Here is a 19,647-nt window from a genome sequence, read left to right as displayed (position 1 = left end):
AAAAAAAATTACTCCAGGTCATTCTCTTCTTTAAGTTTTGTGTAATGGAGATTCACTCCTGCCTGGAATATCATGGCAGCTGGAGGCTTCTGCCTCAGGCTGCTCTCCCAGTCAGCAGAACCGTGCGATCGCGCCTACCCTAGCCTACTTGCTACCACGGCTCACAATCAGATACTTAGACCTCTGCATTTTGCTGCAAATAAAAACATTAAGCTGCCATTTAGAACTGTCCCCCAACATACATATCCTGGGACATTTTGTATTTTACCAGTGTCAACCAAAGGCCCACACACAAATGGAGATTCAGTCCTGCCTGTGCTTCTATCCCTAATGCTTGTCACAGATTCCCATTTTCAGCTATAGGCTGAGCAAGTGCAGAACGGTGGTTCACTCTACTTCACTGTAAGCCAACTGCCCTCCTCTTCCCCCTTTGATCTCTGCTTGCAGAGGCAATAAAGTCAATGTTGTTTCAAATTCATGCATTCTTTATTACTTCATCACACAAATGGGGGGATAACTGCCACGGTAGCCCAGAAGGGGTGTGGGAGGAGGGAAGCAACGGGTGGGGTTGTTGCATGGGAACCCCCTAGAATGGCATGCAGCTCATCATTTCTGCAGGATGTCTGGGGATCTGATCCAGACTGGCCGTTTGCTTCTCTGGTTCTTTAGTAGGCTTGCCTGATATTCTGGGCAGGACTGACTCTCCATTAGACAAAACTTAAAAGAAGAGAATGACCTGGGGAGTCATTCCCATTTTTGTCCAGGCTGAGGCCAGCCAGGAGCACCCATGACAGCAGCAGACAGTACAATATGACTGGTAACCATCTTTGCTACTTTGCAAAAGGCAAGGGGATGCTGCTGTGTAGCGCTGCAGTACCGTGTCTGTCAGCAGCATCCAGTAGACATATGGTGACAGTGAAAAAAGGCTGAACGGGCTCCATGGTTGCCGTGCTCTGGCGTCTGCCCAGGCAATCCAGGGAAAAGGGCACGAAATGATTGTCTGCCATTGCTTTCACGGAGGGAGGATTGACTGACGACATTTACCCATAACCACCCGTGACAAATTTTTGGCCCCATCATGCATTGGGATCTCAACCCAGAATTCCAATGGGCGGGGGAGACTGCGGGAACTATGGGATAGCTACGGGATAGCTACCCACAGTGCAACACTCCGGAAGTCGATGCTAGCCTCGGTACATGGACGCACACCACCGAATTAATGTGCTTAGTGTGGCCGCGTGCACTCGACTTAATTCAATTTGTTTCCAAAAATCAGTTTCTGTAAAATTGGAATAATCCTGTAGTGTAGACATACCCTAAGACGTCTAAATCTCCAATGGATATAAGGTTTAAGACTTGTATCCCATCTAGAGCACTGTTAATACCTTCCTGTGAGGCATTTGGCTATTCTAGTCCATTAGCTTTTGTTCTTGCATCCATCATGTTCCACGTTATTTAACTTTTTGTAAGAAATGCTGGATTACAGTTTTATGTAAATGCTATATGCATATTTATTAAGTCAACATGGAACATTTAGTAGCTGAGTTTCTTGAGACTAAAGTAACTGTTTCAGATTCAAAGTTCAAATCCATTTGTGTGAGGAAAGACAGATCTCTTCAATTTCCCAGAACTACAGCTGTTTCAATACCCCAGTGTGATACAAGCATTTGTATGTATATTAATGTGTATTCATCTATGTGTTAGTTGCTGACAGTTGCTGTTGTGCTAGGGACTTTGTTATTGCTGCCTAATGATTCTCTTATCTGAAGCTACCTCTCTTACTAATGTATTGACTCTATTATTCATCATTGTGTTCTAGCTATGCTGAAAAAAAACCAAATAAAGCTATTTTGAAAATTAAAGGCTCTATGCATTTGTTCTCTGAGTAGCCTGCACATCACTTTATACTGTGATCCCATTTCCTCCATCTGAGCAAAGCAGAATCAAGCCAAGCAAGTTGGTACTGTACGGGGAGACTTTGGCAAACCAGTAAAGTGCCTGAAACCACTATGGCTTATTGTTAAAGACAGCTTAGTCAGCAAGCTGTTAAAAGCAAGTCTCAGCTTGACCAAGGCAGGAGTGGAGGGGTGTTTTGGGGTGCCACTGAAAGGGCAGCTTGACCCCGCATCCTTCCTGATAAGAATCATGTTTAAATGGCTGATACATGCATTTTCAAAGAGTAGGATATGTCCCAGGAATGTCTATTGAGGTCTCAAGGCTGCAAGCTCTGGAAAAACCCACACCAGGTTAATCAATAATCAGAAGGGACCTCTTGCTTGTTCATTAAAACTGCTTACTTAACAAGGTTACTTTAATTACTAATGTATAAATAAGAGGAAAAAGCTTGAGACAAGTGGGACTTGTTTCGGGACTGACCTCTCCCTCTGGATGCATCTTGTGTTCCCCAGCAGCAGACGGGCTGCCGCTGTATCACTCGAAAGCCACACTCAGCTTTGGTAATTATCAAAGGTTGGGGGTGTTTCACTAACTTGTTGTGGACGTCTGTAAGTGCTTGAGACTAAATAAAGTTTAGCTTTAAGTGAAAGCACTTTTGTGTTGTCCTGTTTGTGCCAGCCATCTATTGGTCGGACAGCCGTGTCTCCCCGATTTATTTCCTGACACCTCCTCGCACAGAGTAACATTACCAAGAGCTTTGGGTTGAAAGAACCCTGGGTAACGGTACCTGGCCGAGAGACACACAAAACTGCTGCAGGGAGCTGTGGTAATAACTCAGTATGTGGTACTTTTCCATAAGTTAGAAATGACCCAAAGCCCGAGCATGGTTTTAAGGTGTTGCTGGAGGTGCAGTCTTTTGGATGAATTGTAAAACTATGGTTATTTGTACAGCCATAATGGCTACTGACTTTCATTTAAACAGAGATTAAGTTTAGATTCTGGCACCCGCCACATAAATGTGCCGATGCACCAACCTGCTGTGAGCTGACCCCCATTCAACTCCTAGTTCAAAAGGATAGAAGGTAGTTTGGGAAGAGGGAAAAATCCAACTCTGAGAAGATGTTTCTGTGATGGTGAAAATTCGGATACGGGGTAGAATACTGTCATTTTTCCATTTAAAAAACTATGTGGCGATGGTGGGATTTTGTCCTGGGCCCTATCCAAAAATATTAATAAAGGGGGGAAATTGTTTCCTTATCTGAGCCCTGTGCTGAAAGAGTATGGAGAGTTAGTAGAGAGGTATGGCTGATGACTCCTGGAGAATTCTGAGCTTACAGCACCCCAACCCACGTGCTGACCTTTCAAAAAACTCCCACTGCTCTTAATGGCTTCTGCAAAATGTCCCTGTGGTGCTGACAGCTAGTTAGTTCAGGACATGACCTCAAAGAAATGCTAATTCACTGTGTGGGGGGTAACAAAGGTACACAAATAGATTATCAGACACAAGCCCATTCACTTGTGTTGATAAAAATCAAGAATAGATTGTAATTGTATTTACCTACATTCTGTTAACTGTATGTGAGAGTGACCAAATTAACCTGTAGTTGCTAAATCCTTTTCATGTCTTGTAACTCCATATTTCTTTTGCGTTATGTATTCAACTATACTCAATTGTCATTACATCAAAAGACCTACATTTAGATGACGTTTACTAGAAGGGCAATGAGGAGTCTGGTGGCACCTTGAAGACAGATTTATTTGAGCATAAGCTTTTGTGGGTAAAAAACCCCCACTTCTGCAGATGCATCTGAAGAAGTGGGGGGTTTACCCACGGAAGCTTATGCCCAAAAAAATCTGTTCATCTTTAAGGTGCCACTGAACTCCTTGTTGTTTTTGTGGATACTGACTAACACGGCTACCCCTCTGATACTTAAAAGGATAATGGCATCGTCTTAGGCCTTGTCTACACTACAGAGTTTTGTCACCACAAATTATGCTGACATAGAGCCACCGTTTTAATTAAACTGCTGTTGCGTTTCTACACTATGCTCCTTGTATCAGCAGAGCGCATCCACACTAGCAGCTCTTGCATCAACATAGAGAGCAGTGCACTGTGGGTAGCTATCACACCGTCCAACTGGCTGCAGGGTGCTTTGGGAAGGATTTGCAATGTCTCATGGGGCAGGTACAGCATCACATGATGCAGGTTTCTCAATCTCATCATTCCATGGGCATCCTACCAGATTGCCAGCTACTTTTTAATGGAAGTGAGTGGGGGTGTAAGGGGAATAGTGTGTGTGTGTGGGGGGAGTGTATATGTGTGAGAGAGTGTGCGTTGGAAGAAAGTGAGTGTGTCAACATGCTGTCTCTTTAGAGTTGCCAACCCTCCTGGTTTTGCTGCGAGTCTCCCAGAATCAGGCTCTATCTCCCAGAGGCTACTGAAGCCAACCCAGGAGATTTTAGGTACTGAAAGTCTGGCATGCAGCAGGGCTAAAGCAGGATCCCTGCCTGCCCCTGTGCTCCTGCCAGAAGCAACTGCCATGTCCCTGCGGCCCCTGGGTGGGTGGGTGGCAGCGGTCTCCACACGCTGCCTGCACCCCGAGCACCAATTCCACAGCACCCATTGGTCAGGAACTGTGGCCACTGGGAGCTGCAGGGTGAGCCCTGCAGGCAAGGGCACTGTGCAACACCTCCTGCCCCACCTTCAGGGCCACAGGAATCTGCTGGCCACTTCTGGGAGTGGGTCACAGAGCCCCCTGGCTCCGCTTACCTCGGCTGGCTCCCGGTGAGCAGCACAGCATGGCTAAGGCAGTCTCCACCCCCGCAACTCCCATTGGCTGCAGTTCCTAGCCAATAGAAGCTGCGGAGTCGGGGTTCGAGCCTCCCTGGCTGCCCAGGTGCCTAGGGACTGCAGAGACCCGAAGGCCGCTTCCAGGAGTGGCGCAGGACTGGGGCAGGCAGGCAGCCTGCCTTAGCCCTGCTGTACCGCTGACCGGGAGCCACCCAAGATAAGCACTGCCTGGATGGAGCCCGCACCCCAAACTCTCTGACCCATCCCTGAGCTCCCTCCTGCACCCAAACTCCCTTCCAGAGCCTGCCCCTTCTTCTGCACACCTGTCCCAGGCTCAGCCCTGAGCCCCCTCCTGGAGCCTGCAGCCCACACCCCCTCCCATACCCCAACCCCCATCCCAGCCCAGATCCCCCTCCAACACCCAAACTCCTCCCAGAGCCTGCACCCCCACACCCCCTCCCACACTCCAATCCCTTTCCCCATCTCGATGAAAGTGAGTGGGGGGGGGAAAGTGAACGATGGAGGGAGGGGGTGGAGTAAGTGGGGGCCTTGTGGAAGTGGCAGGGCCTCAGAGAAGGGGCAGAGCAAGGGTGTTTGGATTTGTGTGATTAGACAGTTGGCAACCCTATGTCTCTTTAAGTTCAGACAGGAGTCTGAATCAACCAATCCTGAGGGAGGGGAACACCCTCCTCAGAGGCCATCAGCCCTGGCCTCCCTCGCTGGCTCTGCGCTGCACAACCATCTCCCAACAGCAACCCACCCAGCCTGCTTACGGCCGTGTTCCTAGTGCTGGGGAGAGCAGGATTCCACATTAATGATTCTGTGATTCCCTCCAAGTTCTCCCAAAGCCTCCCCTCAGAGCAGACCAAGATGATCCACTCCTCCCCTGTAGTCCAGGCAGCAGTGCATTTGCTGCTGTCATGCTCAGCAGGGCAGTAGCTAGGTGAGCGCTGCACCCTGAGGAATTTCCATAGTTCCTGGGGGCTTGAAAGGGGAGGAGTGCATGCCTGTGTAGCTGGGTGCAGGGCAGCGGAGTTCAAAATAGTGAGCAGAGCAGAACAGTGAGTGGAGGCCAGTTATGGTGACGTAACGAATGCAGTGTTTACACTGATGCTTTGTTGCTCTAATTTTTCCACAAAAAGCTCCATGCCTCTCGTCGAGGTGGTTTTATTTTGTCGGCAAAACCAGGACAGTTTTGTCACCAGAGTAGCATAGTAGTGTATACACCTCCACTGTTTTGCCAACAAAACTGCTTAATGTAGACAAGACCTAAGTTGATCTGAAACTTGTTAATTTATAATGTAAACTACCTGCAGACCAGTGGTTCTCAGCCTATTTACCATTGTGGGCCACATCCAATACTACCTGTATGGCCCTGAGAATGTCACATTGGGCCATGAGAACCACTGCTGTAGACCATCATATTAGGTTGAAGGGCAGTTACTAAATGCATTATCTTTGAATGGCCTGGCAACCAGAGTGAAGTCTTAAATCTTTAAAGGAAAGGGTGGTTGACTTCAAAGCAAGGGCCATTGGTTAACAATGGGACAGCCACAGCCTTGGTCACCTATTATTCATCAGAGGAACACATAAGCTGTGACTGTTTTTTTGTCTGGACACCTATCAGCTTGTTCTTTGTGTGAAAGAGCTATAAAATTGGACCTTGGGCACAATCCTGCCACCTCTGATCTGCTGAACTCTAAACAGGGGAAGTTTGACCCAATGGACTGAGATCCCCCAAAATACCATTTTGCAACACCCTGAAAAATTCTAAGAGACTTATGGAGAAGAAGCAGACATTATATCTCTGCTAACAACTGGACTCATGTATTCTGATTCAACAGTAGTGTATTTTATCTCCTTTGACCTTTTAACAACTAATTTCTTCTCTTAGCTAATAAATTTTAGTTTTAGATAATAAAGAAACTGGCTACCAGCATTGTATTTGGGGAGATCTGGAGCATATTTTGACCTGGGGTAAGCGACTAGTCCTTTGGGACTGGAAAGACCTAATGTGTGGTGAGTTTTGGTTTTCATAACCTTTTATCATAAAGTTCAGTTTGGCTGGATGGTAATAAGAGGCTGGAATGCCAAAGGGACTGTCTATATTCCAGGGAAAAACTAGTATAGTATAGAAGTACATTTTTATTGCTGGTTTGATGAAATATAATGATAGAGCATACCACCAGTTTGGAGTATCTGCCCTATTTTCTGTCCTGAGTTTGGCATTCTCAGTTGAAAGTCACTACAGGCACTCTGAGAGTCCCATTAGGTGGTACGGAAAAGCTAAAATCCTCTTCCCCACATGAATAGGCTGGAGTAACTTATTACTTTGAGGCCTGTGAGGTTTTACTTATGTGCTCAAAGGAAAGTAGTAGACTGGCACAACATCTACCTTGTGTGCAATAATACTTGCAACCTCAATGGATGACAGGAGTGGTCCTGGAACACTGGCAGAGGGCTAATGTAGTGCCCATCTTTCAAAAGGGGAAAAAGGAGGAGTCCTGGAACTATAGATCAGTCAGCCTGACTTTGCTACCTGGGAAGCTACTAGAGCAATGTAGAAAACATTCAATTTGTGAATACCTGGCAGATGAGGAAGTAATCACTAGCAGCCAGCATGGATTTACCAAGAACAAATCATATTGCCAAACCAGCTTGATTTCCTTCTTTGACAGGGTAGCTGGTTTTGTGGATGGGGGAATGAAGTTGACATAATATACCTGGACTTCAGCAAGCCTTTTGATACAGTCCCACATGACATACTGATAAGTAAGCTGGAGAAATGTGGGCTTGGTGGAACTACCATTAAGCGGATGCATGATTGGTTAAACAACCACAAACAAGGAGTAACTATTAATGGAATGATGTCAGATTGGTGGAAGGTGACGTGAAGTTCCACTGGGATCTGCTCTGGGTCCAGTGTTATTTAACATCTTTATTAATGACCTGGATGTAGGAGTAAAGAGCATACTGATCAAATTAGCAGATGACACAAAGCTAGTGGGGGTTACCAACACTTTGGCGGATAGAGCTAAAATTCAGTGGGATCTTGATAAATTGGAGAACTTGATTATAGACAACAAAATGAAATTCAGCAAAGACAAATGTAAAGTGCTACACTTAGGGAAGAAAACCCCAATGCACAAATACACAATGGGGGATAACTGCCGTGGCAGCAGCACTGCTGAGGAGCATCTGGGAGTAGTGGTGGATCACAACCACAACTTGAGTCAGCAATGTGATGCTGTTGCAAAAAAAGCAAATGGAAATGTAGGTTGCACTAACAGAGGCATAACATGTAAGTCACAGGAGGTGATAGAACTGCTCTATTCGGCATTGGTTAGACCTCAGCTGGAGTATGGTGTCCAATTTTGGTCACCATGTATAGAAAAGCTGTAAAAAAACTGGAAAGGATCCAGAGGCAAATGACAAAGATGATCAAAGGGATGGAATGCAAGCCATACAAGCAAAGGCTGAAGGACCAGAGTATGTTTAGCTTGGAAAATAAGATATTAAAGGAGGACGTGATAGTGGTCTTCAAATACTTGAAAGTCTGCCATAAAAAAGATGGAGAAAAGTTATTCTCTCTTGCCACTGCGGGGAGGAACAAGAGGAAATGGGTTCAAACTACAGCATAGCAAATCCAGATTAAATCTCAGGAAAACTTGCTAACTGTAAGAACAGTAGGATAATGGAACGGATGCCTAGGGAAGTTGTGGAAGCTCCTTCACTAGAGGCTGGAGCCATCTGTCTTGGCAGGGTGTTAGACAAGATGACCCTACTGGTCCCTTCTAGCCCTGTGACTCTATACAGTATGTCATGAGTGTATATTTTTTCTTTCCCTTGTCTTCTGTTATTACAGCGTGTTTTTTTTTAATTTTTCTTCTCTAGTTTAGAAGAGCAGAGGGTGATACGGATTAAAGTTGAAGTGTATCTGGCAGAGCTGCGTAAGGGTCAGATCCAGAACAACATCTATACTATGATGAGTTGCACTGGCAGAGGAGGGTAGGAATGAAACAGCAAGAGGTATTGCTGATTGGTAACTGAAGTGCACTGTGCAATAAATAGCAAGCACAAGTGACCTGGGGGAAGTTTGCTTCACCACCTCTCCTTGCCTTATACTTTACAAGGACATAACCAATCAGACCATCCCCCTCCTCCATGTGCTTCCCCAGTCTCCTTTAAGAAACTGCTCCACCCCTCCTTTGTGGGTGACAATATGTTTACTGCTCAGAAGCATTAGATCAGTCTGTTCCTTTTCTGTTTTCCCCTCAGTGGCTTATTTTAATTACAGTAAATTTACTGTTCAGAGGCATTGGTGTCTGCCCACAATATTTCCCCTCTCAGTTCTTCAGTCTTTATGACTGACACCCATTCAGGGTTGCTTTTACTCTGAGGTTTGAGAATTCACTTCCGTTTCAGTGGCACAATAAAGGCAGGAAGGTGAGGTCAAGGCTGGAGATAACAATTTCCATTTCCACATATGCCATTGGTGATTAAAGAGGGTTGTCAGAGAAACTCCAGCAGACAAGGGCAAAGCTAAATTTGCAGGGGAAAAAAAACAACCATATCACCAGCCCAAAACAAAGACCCATTTTTCTTTTTGTAAATGTGCTGCTTTCACATTGTCACACCCTTTCATGAGGCACAAATCAGCATCTCTTTCAGCTTCAGAGAAAAAACAAGCATGGGCTGTCTCTCCTCTCGGCCCCTGCATAACTGCACAATACCCTTTTCATCTGCTCCCAAGTGATCTTTTCCCCATCTCCTTGACTTTCTCTGCTCTCCTGTCCTCACCTGCCCTTGTCTGGACATTCCATGTTACTGCCATTTGCTCCCCTGATTGACCCACCCCCTTTACCTATCCACTGAAATCCAGTCAGGGTTAGAATGGGACACAGCAGCTTCACTACACAATAAGATGAAGGCAAGTATCTATTGGGTTTCCGGGAAACCGGGTGGGCGGAAGCCCGCCCAATGCTAAAGGATCCCCCCACCAGCCTAAGGGGAGGTTCTACAGGACCTCAGAAACCCACTAATTTCGGGGGACAACTAATAAAAGAACAGGGACAGGAGTGCGGTCAAAGGGTCATAAGAAGGGAGCCTGACGGGGACACCGAGCAGAGAACCCCGGACAGCGCCCACTGCTCCTCGAAGGCGTCAAGGGAGCCAGGGGACGCCACCCAGAGGAACTCCGCCCGGAGACGTGAACGGACTAAGGATCGGAAACAAGCCCCACAGTCGCAGGAGTCTCCATTGGCCAACCGCCTCTCCCTGGTCGTGTAGATGGCCTTTTTAGCCAGGGCGAGGAGGAGGTTGACCAGGAGGTCCCGCGGCTTTGTGGGGTCACGGATAGGGAGTGTATGGAGAAAGGAGGTGAGGGGAAAAGTGCAGCCAGAAATGTAACAGGATATTGGTAAGGGGCCGGTATAGGGGCTGCAACCTGGCGCACTCTAAGTAAATGTGCGCCAGGGTCTCCCTCATGCCGCAGAAGGGGCAGGTGTCTGGGAAAGGGGTAAACTGTGCCAAGTACACGCCCGTGCTCATGGCCCCATGAAGGAGCCGCCAACTGATATCCCTGGTGGGCCTCGGGACCAGGGTAGAGTAGAGGCTGACCCACCGGGGCTCCTCACCCTCCAGAGGTGGCAGGAGGTCCCGCCACTTGGTGTTCGGGTGGGACACGAGGGTGAGGAAATGAAGGCGAGTAAGTGAGGAGTTAACTTTAAAAACTACAACAGGGTGTGTATTTTTAAAGACAGGCAGAACTTAATTACCTAAGTTGGCGTTTAGCCAGGACAGCAATGTTAGCATGGCTATTCTTGTCAAAAACACGCAAGATCTTTACTGACTGGGAGCGGTCAGTTGCTTGGTTTTACAGTTCAGCAGAAAAATAGTCCGCTGCTGATGTAACCACATCAGTCCCCAAAGGGCCATTGAGAGCTTCTAATGACAAAAGATAGAAAGGTGCATCACTGTTGCTCCCAAGTAGCCATCAGCATTCACTTCCTGTAGGCAGATTAGCGCTTTCTGTGTTCACACCTAGACCCACATGCCAGTTCATTCTCAAGAGAAGGCCATTTTGGCATGGGTCAAGTACACTTTCCAAAGTCCTAACCTAATGACCTATAGCTGGAAACCATCCCCAGTCTCCTGTATAGGTGCATCCCTGCTTAACTGCATCTCTACACATTTCTAATCAAACCACAGTCACCTTTTTTCTGTGGGGGAACAGGGAGATCTAGTTCTATATTTATTTTTTTGAAGGACCCTCTGAAGCTTCACCAGGACAAGTCCATAGCACTAAAGTTTAGATTGTTGGCATGCTCACCCCTGCTAGGTTCTCTTCACAAAAGTCTTAGCTGTGTTCAGCAGGCTGTTCAGAGTCATGACTGGACAGTTTGCTTTGTGGGGAAACCTAAATTGAAGTAATAAGGATCTTGAATTCTCCATGCAGGCCAAGGAGGATGGTCCCTGTGATCAGTTGTTGAGCTGCAATTAAAGAAGGAAAGTGAGGTAACTCCTGCAGCTGCCCAGGGGCGGATCTAGCCATTTCGCCGCCCCAAGCACGGCGGCACGCCGTGGGGGGCGCTGTGCCGGTCGCCGGTCCCACGACTCCGGTGGACCTCCCACAGACATGCCTGCGGGAGGTCCACCGGAGCCGCCTGCCACCCTCCCGGCGACCGGCAGAGCGCCCCCCCACAGCATGCCACCCCAAGCACGCGCTTGGCGTGCTGGGGCCTGGAGCCGCCCCTGCAGCTGCCCCATGTCCGTCATTCTTTATCTGTCACTCCATAGTCTACTCATCTGCTGTCTAGCATCTCATAATTCCATTGCAATGTCTCAAAGGAGATACGGTAATAGAGCTCTGGCACATGTGATTCATTGAGGATCCTTTTAAAAATTCAGGATTAGTGAAAAAGGAAGAGGCGGGGAAGGAAATCCGCCCCCGCTCACAAGCCTACATCCAGTTTCCAGGGTTGGCAACAACAGGGTAGAGTCCAGTCATAGCCTCAATCATTAGAATTTCTTTCCAAAGCAAGGGTCGGATTTCCTAGCAGGCACTATGTAGTTGGGGGGCAGCAGGTGCTAGGAGTGCTGCAGGAGATGGCAGGTTATCCCTGGGATAGGAGGGGACAGAGTGTTTCATATTACATTAGTGCCTAGCAGAGGGGTTGGAAAACATGTAGAACTGGGCTTCTATCACTCTTTTTCAGAGTTTGGACCACATCTTAGTTGAGGGATTACCTCCTGGACGCCTCACTCTGCTATTTAGGATTACGTGAATCATTGACCAGTCTCGATAGCATGGACCACATCTCCTTCCATTCATGATCACGTCATATCTCTGGGGTGAACGTGGCAGGGACTTGCATTGGAAAGTAATACAAAAGAAGTAGTTCATTTGTTTCAGCTCTCTGTATGAAGGGTGTTTGCCCTTTTGGGGGGAAAAAAGAATCACATTGTCTCCTTGTGGTCCTCATTTCATCTCTTCCCTTTCCATCTGTTCTGTTCCTCTCTCCCCTGCTCACTCTGCCCTATCACCTCATCTCTTTCTTCTCCTTTTCATGCACATGTTTTCCTGTTGCATGGTCCTCTGCCCTTCCACATACTTTCCCTGATGCCTGGCACCCTTGCATACTGCCCTGCTGCTTTGTCCACTTTTCCCTGGCACATTCCCTTTCTGTGTGTGCCTGCGAAGTCTATTCCTAATGGTAGCTCCATTCTCTGAAGGCATCTTCTTTCTCCTCAGTAGCAACAGACACTAGTAGGGGCAGCTAGGCTGGCAGCTCCTCCTTGTTTCCAGATGCTTTTTCAGAGCACAAGGTTCTGCTTTAGAACAAATTGCCTGGACAGCAGCAGACTGAACTGGGGAAAAGGACAGAGCCACCTCCTTGCTCTGCTGACCATCACTGAGTGTACTGTAGACTACAGTAAGCACAGAGTAGGGGATGGTTTGGCATCCAAAGTTCTGGAGCCTGTCCTTCCCTGGGACTCATTACTTACCACCAGCTGCTCCTGTCTCCTTCCCTTAAACTATATGACCCTTCAGACAAGGCCTATTGGAATCTCTCAGAAACGAGAGACAATCATGCTTACATGTCAAAATGGTTTTGTGCTGTGGTCAGTTGTTCACTAGGGAAGAAATGTAGGAGGATGTCACCAAACTCATTTGACCCAAGTAAAAATGAGATATCTTGAAGGATTTGCTTGGGGTTTTCAAATACCTGGGGCCTTCTTTTGACACTGACAAATATTTGATGTTCCGCCTTACTCATAAGTGGCCCAGGCTTGTTGGGAAGCTAGAAGACAGAAACACCTTTGCTACCCACACACTCTAGGGTGCCTCACCTTTACCCTTCCATGGGCTCAAGGAATAACTTGGTTAATTTAGCACCCACACATACCCTTTCCATTTTCTCTAGGGCTCAGGGTGAAAGGCACCTACCCTTACTCGGTTCCTACAGCTCAGGGCATAATCTTCTATGGGTTTGAAGGACCTATTCCCAGTGGGAGAGTCTTACACGGTAATATTCTTAACCTCTATTTATTAACAATTACCAAGCAGAATACACCCACTAAACATACAATGCTTTGCTCACCAAGCCTGATCACGCAGGCAGACATTGGCCAGGCTAGGGCAGTCTTCTCCGGGTTCTGGTTGCTGCACGTCATGGTCCTGCAGAGGATTCTAGCAGCTCTGATCTTGGGCTGTGGATTGCAGGTGAGTTCTTCTTTCAGGTCTTTCCTTATTCTTCTTTTTCCCCCCAGTCTTCTTCATGGACCTAAGTTTATATACTGAAACTTGAGTCCTGATTAGCTCTATTTTAACCAATCATTTTACTAAAGTATTATGAAACAATTCTTTCACCAATCATACCCCACCACATAGTTGATTTAAATCTTGCAAAATCAGTTATTTAACACACAGAAACAACCAAAGAATAAGACTGAGACCATACAGAATTAGGAGCCATAAAGGCAAAAACAATAGAAAAGTATAGATTTCACAATCACAACTGCTGCGAAGTGATTTCATGCCAGATAGAATACCGTCAAACAGAGTTTTCTTTAAACATTTTAAGATTTGTTTCTTTCTCTGGTGATGATGGGTACTATTAAGACAGGAGCTTAGACAGTACTTCTTAACAGCCCAATATTATATTGTTTTGGTGCAATTTAGCTGGAAAGTGAAGATGTGACTCTCTGCAACTTGGCTCGTGGCTGCTGACTCTCAATCTGGCTGCTGTTTTTACTGAAGAAGAAGGCCTCACACCTTACACATTCATAAAACAATTTGTAATGTCAGACTTATCACTGCGGTGCTGCAGAGGAAGGCAATGCTGCTGGTGAGGGATGTAACAAGCACTGGAATTGTAGACAGTGGTAGGAAAAGTGTTTAAAATATTTTCTCTAAGTGAGAAGAAGGTACAGAAATGGGGCCTGCATCACAGTGGAAGGTAAGCATATTTTATTCATAACATCCCTGATGCTATAAAGACATATATTTGCTTAACTTTTTGTATATGAATATTCCCATTGAATTCAGTGAGTACAGGCCAGGAGACTGTATTGTGCAATGCTCCAAAGCCATTCCTTGGATATGGTGAATCGGGGCGACCGCTCCGGGGACCATGCTTTGGGTGGCCCCAAGGGCCACTGGTGCAATTGGTCGGTGCTGGGAACGGTTGGTCTCAGAAGTGCCGATGTGATTGGCCATCGCTGGGCACGGTCGGTCCCGAAGTGATGGGTCGGTCTCAGAAATGACATATTCATCATTTCAGCCCTGAACCCTGCACCCTCATAGAGTTGGCCCTGCTCCAAAGGAATGTCTGCTGTGCATTCACACCCACACAACTGTAAAAGTCTGGTATTTCATTCTCTTCTTTAGCATTCAAGGGCTCAGGGTTCTTAATGGGCAATTGCATTCTGCCTCCTTACATTCTTCATGCCGTTTCAATGGGAAAAGAATTCCCCTTTACTGCTTGCCCTGAAGTGTTACTGTGCACCATGATATGCTTGTCTTCAGTGCATGCCCGTAGGTAGTTGCACTTACCTTTAGTGGGAGATGAAGTGACTCCAGTTTGTAGTCACGCCAAGAAAAACTTAGTTAAAATCCAGTTAAGGTGGCTAAAGGGTAAAACCCATCCACAAAAAGCTTTAATAATGGAAATGACTGGTGAGGGAAATGCCTTTCCTATCATTTAGTACCCAAAGTTCACATTAAAACACTCACTGCCAGACTGCATCTGCACATAGTACTTCCTTCCACCTCTGGTGGATACAGGAAAACCCTGACCGCAAATTATTTTAATTTACACAGTAATTCAACATCATAATGCTGATTTCAGCAACACAAGCATGTTTATTGTGGCTATATATGCACTAGGTGAGTGTATAATATATTCTCTGTCCATGGGGTGACTCATGACTGTGAGTGCCAACCTCAGGCAGACTGCCAAGAAACAGAGCAGAGACCCCAGTTAGATTTCACCAGCCCAGTAACAAGCGTGAACTCCTAAAGCACTGTAACAGTCTTACCATGGAGTCACAGACAGTACTTTTGGGCATTCCAGTCTATCTTGCCACCCACACAAGCTGGACTTAGTGATAGATGGTTGCTATACACCAAAGGCCACAAAATATTCATGTCGCTCCCAGTCCCAAGAGACCAGTCAAGGTCAATTTGTACCACCCATCTCACCCCAAAGACAACACTTGTAGTCAATCCTATAGTAAACTATCTAAGAAAAGAAATGAGAGAGTTATTACAAGGAAAAGGCAGGCAAACATACACACACAAATAAGTTACCATCTGTGGTTGGAGTAATCTGTCAGTTCTGAATGTCTCTTAGGGCTAACCCAGGAGACTGCGGGGATCTCTGCTTCCATTTCAAAGCTCCAGCCCTGTGAGTCCAAACAGCAAAAGATGAACAATTTTCCTGTCAGCTATTTTTATTTTCTTCTTCCAGAATTCAAGCTGATGGGAGAAGCCCTTTTGCACATAGCCTCTTCGTGGGTGCGAGGGGGCTGTTAACAAAGTCATTGTATTTTAATGTCCCACAAAGACCAATTTAGTTCGGTTAAGCCTGCTTAGTGGGCAGGAGATAGTCCCTCCTGAGTGGGTTCCCAGTTTCAGAGCAAACATTTTTTACTGTTACAAAGCAAAAACTTAAATATTACCTTATCGCATGTGATAAAGTATTATAGGTGAGATTAATACATGCAGCAGCTTACAAATATTTCATAAAGTCTAAAACTAAAGTATCAGAGGGGTAGCCATGTTAGTCTGGTTCTGTAGAAGCAGCAAAGAATCCTGTGGCACCTTATAGACTAACAGATGTTTTGCAGCATGAGCTTTCGTGGGTGAATACCCACTTCTTCGGATGCAAGCAGTGGAAATTTCCAGGGGCAGGTGTGTATATATAAGCAAGCAAGAAGCAAGCTAGAGATAACGAGGTTAGATCAATCAGGGAGGATGGGGCCCTGATCCAGCAGCTGAGGTGTGAAAACCAAGGGAGGAGAAACTGGTTCTGTAATTGGCAAGCCATTCACAGTCTTTGTTTAGTCCTAAACTGATGGTGTTAAATTTGCAGATGAATTGGAGCTCAGCAGTTTCTCTCTGGAGTCTGGTCCTAAAGTTTTTTTGCTGGAGGATGGCCACCTTAAAATCTGCTATTGTGTGGCCAGGGAGGTTGAAGTGTTCTCCTACAGGTTTTTGTATATTGCCATTCCTAATGTCTGATTTGAGCTCCAATTCATCTGCAAATTTAACACCATCAGTTTAGGACTAAACAAAGACTGTGAATGGCTTGCCAATTACAGAACCAGTTTCTCCTCCCTTGGTTTTCACACCTCAGCTGCTGGAACAGGGCCCCATCCTCCCTGATTGATCTAACCTCGTTATCTCTAGCTTGCTTCTTGCTTGCTTATATATACACACCTGCCCCTGGAAATTTCCACTGCTTGCATCCGAAGAAGTGGGTATTCACCCACGAAAGCTCATGCTGCAAAACATCTGTTAGTCTATAAGGTGCCACAGGATTCTTTGCTGCTTCTAAAACTAAATGCATTTTTATAAGGCCAATACCCATCTTAACCTTACTAACACACAGGTGAAAACCACTGGTTTCCAGAAATGAAGCCTTGGCAAGAGCTGGCATTTAGTCTGCCAGTGTCACACCTTGTTTACTTCTTATATGTAAACTGATGTGAACACACATTCCTTTGTTTAAGACAGGCCTGCTTAACCACTCCTGCCTAATCGGTGATCTGTGGGTTTGAACATGTGCTACCAACTTCACACAGGGGAAATTCATAACTTTATGTTGCGATGTACACTATGATATTATTGACCAGCAAGTTATTACTTTTCAAATGATACTTCACAAGATATATGTTGTACAAAGATTATTAGAGCGCCGGATGTGAAGACAGGGGGGCAGGCAGTCATACTAGCATAGTTCCAATTTTTAGAGTAGATAGCACTAAGTATCTAGCTATCTGGATGACAGACTCTGAAGGTGAGCTTTTCACCCCCGCCACTCTGGCCCCTGTACACCATGTAAGAGGTCCAAAGCAGCAGAAAGTGACTCTAAAAGCCTTGGTTCTACCTGAGGGAGAAGTCCCCTAGCACCAGAATTAGGGAAGACAGCCAGGAAGTTGCCTTCTGAGGACCTCTTTGCAAGTGCTGGCGTAGGAGTGTGCAGGGGGTGTTCTGGGGGTGTGAGGATCATATTGGAGGCAGGGTGACAGCATGCAGCTCAGTAGGGTGTGATAAATCAGCCTGAGGAGGATACTGTAATTTAGACAGGCCCCAGACACAGCAAACTAGGATTAGGAGAGTGCAAAGCCACTGTAGTGTATCATGTGCTGTGCCTCTTAGAGGTGTAGCATTTTGTATTGCTGTTTACACCTGCACAAAGCAGCTGTAAAATGATACCATTCAGCCATGGTGAGGGTTTGTATCGCCATTGTACTCACTGTGCACAGGTAGTAATGATCACACAAGGTGGACAAAGAATCAGGCCACACATTTTCAGCAAGCAGTCAGTCTTGTATAAAAGCTGGGATGCATGCTTCAGGAGCACTCTCCCAATATTATTTGCCACAAAGTCTGAATGTTTCAACTGACCTCAGCTGTGAAAGCTTATTGGAGAGTTGCACCCTCCTAGGGTATCTCCTTCAGACACATCTCTGTTAATGTTGGCAAAAGAAATTAAGGTAAGAAATGTTAAACTGGTTTTAAAACCTAAAAAAGGGCTAAACTGTCTGTAATGGAGAAAATGGCTCCTAAAAATCAATATAAGGGATTCTTTGTTTTTTTATTACAATCTCTATTTTTAGAATGTTAGTCATATCATTGGAAAAATTCTCTCCGCAGTTGCAAAAGAATGAACATGTCTTTGCTAACTAAAAAAGGGATATTTTTTTTCTCACTGACAGTGAAGTGCAGTGTACTGTCAGGGGATTAGACATTATTTTATTCTATAGTGTGTCTCATTACAATTGTAGATGGCTGGCTATCCTGCAGCAAAATAATTTAAACTAAAGAAAAACTCCAAGGGGCTCTTAGTGACAAACTGACTAAAAATGCAATTGATGCAGTCAAAATAACAAAAAGAGTTTGCAATGTGGATTATTTTAAATGTTTGTCGTTTAGCACCAGGCTGTACATCCATTGCTTTTTTTCTAGTGCAAATACTATAGCTTTTGCTTCTGCCATGCTATTAACTGTAAAGAATCTAGAGGTAAAATGATTATAGATGGCAAGAGCATGAGGACTGCTGCTCCCAGCAGCCAGGGCCAGATTAACTCTCCTGTGCGCCCCGGGGTTATTAGATTTTGTGGGGCCCCTGTAATTTAAAACACAGTGATCACAATTATGGCATCGAAGCTGTTAACACTATACTAAACTTGCCTTTTAATTAACATAAAGCTATTCTGTGGTTACATTTCAGTCTTAAAACATGTAGACTATAGTTAAGTTAATTCAAAATAGCCTCCTTCTTACCTTAGAACAGCTCTTATATTTGTTTGTCTCGGGGAGGAAGTTTGGGTGCAGGAGGGGGCGCCAGGCTGAAGCAGAGTGTTGGGGGTGCAGGAGTGGGTGAGGATGTGTGCTCTGGGAGGGAGTTTGGTGCAGGATGGGATTTTGACCTGGGGCAGGGGGTGGGGTGCAGGAGGGGCTGCGAGGTGCAGACTCCAGCTGTGAGGCACTTATCACAGGTGGCTCCTGGTTGGTGGTGCAGCAGGGCTCGGGCAGGCTGCATGCCGTGGCCACTGTGCCCGGAAACAGCTGGCTGCTGGCACATCTCTGCACGCCCCTGGGGGGAAGGGGACAGCATGTCCCCATGTGCTGCCCACGCCCGGTTCCTGGCCAATGGGAGCTGTGGGGACAGTGCTGGGGGCGGGGCCAGCATGCAGAGCCACCGCCTCCTCCCCAACAAGGGCCGTAGATATGTACCAGAAGCCGACTGCTTCCAGGAGCAGTGTGGGGCCACGGCATGCAGGCACCCTGCCTGAGCCCTGGACTGCAGCCTCTAAAGCCTCTGGGTTACTCTGGCCCTACCAGCAGCTAGACTACGCTACAATATCTGGTCCACTGAAACACAAATGTTTGAATTTAAGAAATGTTTAATCCCATGTCACAGTGAAATGAATTGAAACTATTATTGTTCAGTGATGCTGCCTTCAATTATAGCTGCAGGGCAATATTTACACTAGCTTAGGAGATGGCCTAACTGTCCTGAATAATGTTTTGTATCTTAATAAATATAAAACTGCATGATTGCTGTCCTGCATGGGCTGTCTCAGCTCACGCAAATCACCTTAGCTTCATTGACTTCAACAGTGCTCCACTTATACCATACAAAGATTTGGCCCTAAATATATATGTCACTATGTTTAATGTGGACTAGCTATTGTCTTCTTGTGGGCTGGAATTTCTTGTGTCTGTT

General features: G+C 46.1%; 1 long non-coding RNA gene across 2 annotated transcripts; it reads right to left on the bottom strand.

Moving 5' to 3' along the window:
• Window positions 1–10,881: 10,881 nt before the first annotated feature.
• Window positions 10,882–18,798, bottom strand: LOC120397707. 2 transcript variants are annotated; one of them, XR_005593946.1, is made up of 4 exons: window positions 18,702–18,798; window positions 15,501–15,595; window positions 13,291–13,473; window positions 10,882–11,179 (listed from the first exon to the last, which is right to left on the bottom strand). It is a non-coding gene; the product is annotated as an uncharacterized LOC120397707 (long non-coding RNA). The 2 variants fall into 2 exon arrangements; XR_005593947.1 differs by lacking the exon at window positions 18,702–18,798 and adding an exon at window positions 17,672–17,798.
• Between the last annotated feature and the right edge of the window lie 849 nt (window positions 18,799–19,647).

Source organism: Mauremys reevesii, linkage group 1 (genome assembly GCF_016161935.1).
Source record: "Mauremys reevesii isolate NIE-2019 linkage group 1, ASM1616193v1, whole genome shotgun sequence".
Classification (NCBI taxonomy): domain Eukaryota; kingdom Metazoa; phylum Chordata; order Testudines; family Geoemydidae; genus Mauremys; species Mauremys reevesii.
Note: the sequence above shows the minus strand (reverse complement) of the source record. Positions and strands in the feature narration are given on the sequence as shown.